The 4404-nt window shown below is 41.6% G+C and overlaps 1 long non-coding RNA gene across 1 annotated transcript; it reads left to right on the top strand.

The window, feature by feature from the left end:
* Positions 1-262: 262 nt before the first annotated feature.
* On the top strand, positions 263-3426 carry LOC106941197 (uncharacterized). The gene is made up of 2 exons (XR_001423297.1): positions 263-429; positions 3167-3426. It is a non-coding gene; the product is annotated as an uncharacterized LOC106941197 (long non-coding RNA).
* The last annotated feature ends 978 nt before the right edge of the window (positions 3427-4404 follow it).

Here is a 4404-nt window from a genome sequence, read left to right as displayed (position 1 = left end):
AGTATGTATGAGTTGCAGACTGAAAACAAGCTGGCATATCCTGCTGAAATGTTGCTTGTAAGTGCATTAAGATATTTGTGATGGAAACTAAACAGCAGCACTTGGTAAGATTTCCTTGTTTTTGCAGTGTGTGCTCGAACAGTGAATGCTAAATAGTGGGTTTGGTTGGAACGTGTCAGTGAAAAAATCGTCCTCAAAGATGTAGAACCGTCATTAGAGAGAAGAGGGCTTCATTTAACCCTGTGTGTTTTTCCTGTTTGTTTAAGTTGCAGGCGCCGGGTTTTTTCATGGTGGCAGGCCCTTCTGTTGGCGCCGTAAAGCACAGTGGTGTGTTCAGCTGTGACTGGGACTCATTAGATGAGGAGAATGTCCGTCATGGTGCCTGGCTGTCTGCGTGTTGGTCATCCAGCAGGGGACGAGGAAGAAAGGGTACAGGCTGAGTTTCCCTCCTCATCCAGGCTCTGTCGTCCTTTTTTTGCTTCCTTCTTTGCCCCGCTGCTTTCTCTCTCCGTCTCTCTCTCTCTCTCTCTTCCATCCTTCTTTTCCTCCCCTCTTGCATCTCTCAACAGGGGTTCATCTCTTGTGATTCACTGAAGCCCATTATCAGTTCCCCGCCAACCTACATCCCCAGCTAGCCTCTCAGCAACAACACACAACTACTCGATCAAAGCCCCAAGAGGCTTGGCAGCATGATTGATGCTTACCAAGGAATTCATTGTTGTTGACCTGTGTAGCCAATCCCAGTCATCTGTGCTGCCATTACTGCACGTCCTATGTGGTGTTGCACTGCGGTGTTGTTAGCCAGGCATCATTCTTGCTCCATCCCAAACAACCTTCAGTAATAAAAGATTCTGCTAGGTGTGCTGGACAAATATGACAAACAAACCTGACATTCTCTTATTTATTACCTCTGTGAAGCCATTTCAAATCCGCCGTGATAGCAGCACACTGTAGCCGTTAGCAGAGAGCAGCGTCCGAATCAAAACCAATTTGCACTTACTGCACGTTAAAACTCACAAACATCTGCCACAAATTAGGCTTTGATACAAAGTTCAAAATAGGGACAAATGAGATCTGTTTGTGCTCATTTCTAAGGTTTAAATGTGCCGACAACATTTCTGTCATGTCTTCATATTACGACTGCAGAATCCCTGAAATGCAAAATGCATAAATCCCTACAAAACAAAGGGGTTTGTACGACGTTTTATTATGGCATGCCTGGTTTACATTCAGAGTCTATGTGGAGGCGCGTTGAGGATGCGTCAAGTGTTGCACGATTTGAAGCGTTTCGAGCGTTTGATGTGCGTCCAATGCGTCCGACGCTGGGGCTGAAAAATCTAAACTCTCAACGATCGACGTGGCGCGTCAACCAGCACGTGGTGGAGCATTTTCCAATGTGATCCCAGAAAGAATAAAAAATCAACTAATTGTCGCTGTTTGCTCTCGACCAATAAAGTTATGACTACAGAGACAGGAATAGAAAGGACCGCGCTTGGAAGAGGATCAGCAAGGAAGCTGGAATGTCGGGTAACTTATAACTTTTACTATATTTCCCCCACATTTGAGCTATCCAAATCCGTCCAGCACAATCATTAAGCCACGTTAAATAAACATATTTATTTAGATGAAACATGCAGGAGACAGTGGGCCAAGGAGTCTAATCTCTACGCCCACCCAGAGCAGAATATCAAGCGTCTGACTTCAGAGTGCACACTTGAAACGTCGGATGCGTTCTTGACTCATGAAATGCATTTGGTGTGAACGCATCATTACGTCCATTTTCAATAGAAAAAAATTCAGGCCAAAATACTCAGAAATTTTGAGAATGATCTGGAAAGTGTGGAAATTTTGGAGTTTTAGAAGTCAAACATTTCTGTCTTTTCAGTTCTTCTATGATTTCCTCCTTCTGGAATCAGTTTTCTTTCTGACACATTTTCATTCAGAGGACGGTGAAGTTTCCCCTCGGAGTGCTTCAGTGTCAAATCTTCATCCATGTGTGGAGCGGCTCGGTGTGAACTAGTTTCTAAACTCTGTTTATTGTTTACTCCCTCCTTTCCTTTTCTCTCAGTTTCTTTTCATTTGTTGGACTTTCCTTCAAGTGAATGGCTCCTAGATTTTTTTTTTTTTGCTCTCTTGTCCTTTAGTCCTGAACGTACTGAGAGACAAACACAACAAAGAGGCGCTGTAAGTCACTGGGCGCGTTGACACATGAGAGTTGACGTTTGATGGCCTCTGTGGCTCTGAAATGAGGAAGGACATCCCTCATTTCCAACCTCAAATTGCTTCGCTCTCACGTCTGACCCTCTGGTTTAACAGCCTGACCCCTGCAATTTATCGCTGGCTCTATCACACAAAAACTAGTGTTTACTAAATAATCAACATAAATATTCAGACACTCTTACAGAGATGGATTTGATCTAAGCGCATGGACAGCGTCGCTAGTTACAGAAGAGGATTAGGACTCAGAATTCTGGGAAAAAGTTAATTTTGAGAATAAAGTCACAATTCTGAGAAAAAAAGTTGGAGTTCTGAAAAAAGTCAGAATACTCAGATTAAAGTAAAAATGCTGAAAAAGTCAGAACTCTGAGGGAAAAGTCAAGTTTGAGATTAAAGTCAAAATTCTGATATTTAAGTCAAAATTCTGAGTAAAAAGTGAGAATTCTGAGAAAAAGTAAAAATTCTCGGATTAAAGTGAAAATTCTGAAAAAGTCAGAACTCAGGGAAAAAAAGTCGGAATTCTGGAAAAAATAAACTTCTGAGAAAGTAGTCAAAATTCTGAGAAAAAAAAGTTGGAATTTTGAAAAGAGTCAGAATTCTCAGATTAAAGCAAAAATGCTGAAAAAAGTAATAAGGCTGAGAAAAAAGTCAAAATTCTGAAAAAGTCAGAAATCTGAGAAAAAGGTGGATGTTGAGATTAAAGTAAAAATTCTGATATTAAAGCCAAAATTCTGAGAACAAAATGAGAATTCTGAGAAAAAATCAAGATTCTGAAGAAGTCAGAATTCTCAGAAAAATGTCAGAATGCAGTGGAAAAAGTCAAAACTTTGACTTTTAATGTACGAAATCTGAGGTTAAAGTCTGATCTTTTTCTTCTAATCTTCTTCTGTGGTTATTAAACATTACTGATGCGGCCACGTCTAACTTGATCATATCTCCATGGCAACAGATTCGCAGTGACCACTGAAGGTGTAACTGACGCCCAGTTGGCTCGGCGGCGAATCGGCTGAACTGTGGAGGCTTTCAGTCTCCTGAGCAGCCGAGTTTCATCGAGTCCCTGCGTCTGCGTACCTTCTGTCAGATTGCCCTGTGGAAACGGCGGCCCTGCTCATATAACTTCATTACTTTTTAATGCAGCTATAATTACTCCAGCATGTTGTAATTGGACAGAGATATGAGAACAATAAAGGATGTCAGGACAGAGAACAGGATTTTAATTGTGGGTTAATGATATTTATTTTGCAGCATGGCTCTCTCTCTCTCTGAGTCACAGCTCAGTCATGTGGGCTAAGTATTGGATCTCCTGGGAGCGGGGATGGGGGCTTTTTTCATTTTTTCCTGGTGAGCTGAAGAGATGCTTTCTCCCCTCTTGCTCTGGTTTTATCAGAGAGAGGCAGCACATTAACCTCAGATCTGATTAAGGGCTGTAACAGAGCCAGGTCTCACTGCGGCCAAGCGGCCGGGCTCCTCTGGACTCAGATTAGACCCGACCCATGACCGCCGTGTCAGTAACACATAATGAACTTAGCTTTATCAGCCCAATTTGTCTCCCAGTGGGTAAAAAAAGAAGAAAGAAGCAGCAGGAACGCCGTGTCGCGTCGATCGAATGGGAAACCTGCAGGGTTAATGCTCAGATAAGAATCACATTGCTCTATCAGTTCTCATGACAAGAAAAACAGCTGTTAATTTACAGATGGAGTAGATTGGATAAATACGCCTCAAAGTGCGGGTCGGGGGCCTTTTGCGGACCGTGGAGTGACTTTGTGTGGCCCCCAACTGCGAATCACGAATGACACAAATTTGTCCTGTCCATCACAGTTTCAGTTGCTTTTTTTATTTTTAATCAGGGTAAATTACCAGCATAATTTCCTGACAATAGAAAATGTTTAATAATAAGCAGAGCCATGTTTATGTGGGGACTTTTACTGAAGAGCCGAAGTTGCTGTGCATAAATCAGCTTTTATTTAATTTATTAAACTTGGCCAAATATAACAAGTTTTGAAAGAAAATGACTGAAATATTTTCACATTTGTTAAATAAACCTTTTTTTTTTTTTTGAAAACTAAGTAAAAATTTTCTAAAGCAGAAAATGTAACCATGGAGACAATGCCGCACCGTCATGTAGCCTAGCATGTAACTAGTTAGCATCTCTTGTTAGCATCTCGTCTTCTGTAAGTTTTTAATGCT

Source organism: Poecilia latipinna, unplaced genomic scaffold, assembly GCF_001443285.1.
Source record: "Poecilia latipinna isolate Pla-1442-1.1 unplaced genomic scaffold, P_latipinna-1.0 Scaffold3543, whole genome shotgun sequence".
NCBI classification, from domain to species: domain Eukaryota; kingdom Metazoa; phylum Chordata; class Actinopteri; order Cyprinodontiformes; family Poeciliidae; genus Poecilia; species Poecilia latipinna.
The sequence above is the reverse complement of the archived record's forward strand: the minus strand, read 5'-3'. Positions and strand labels throughout refer to the sequence as shown.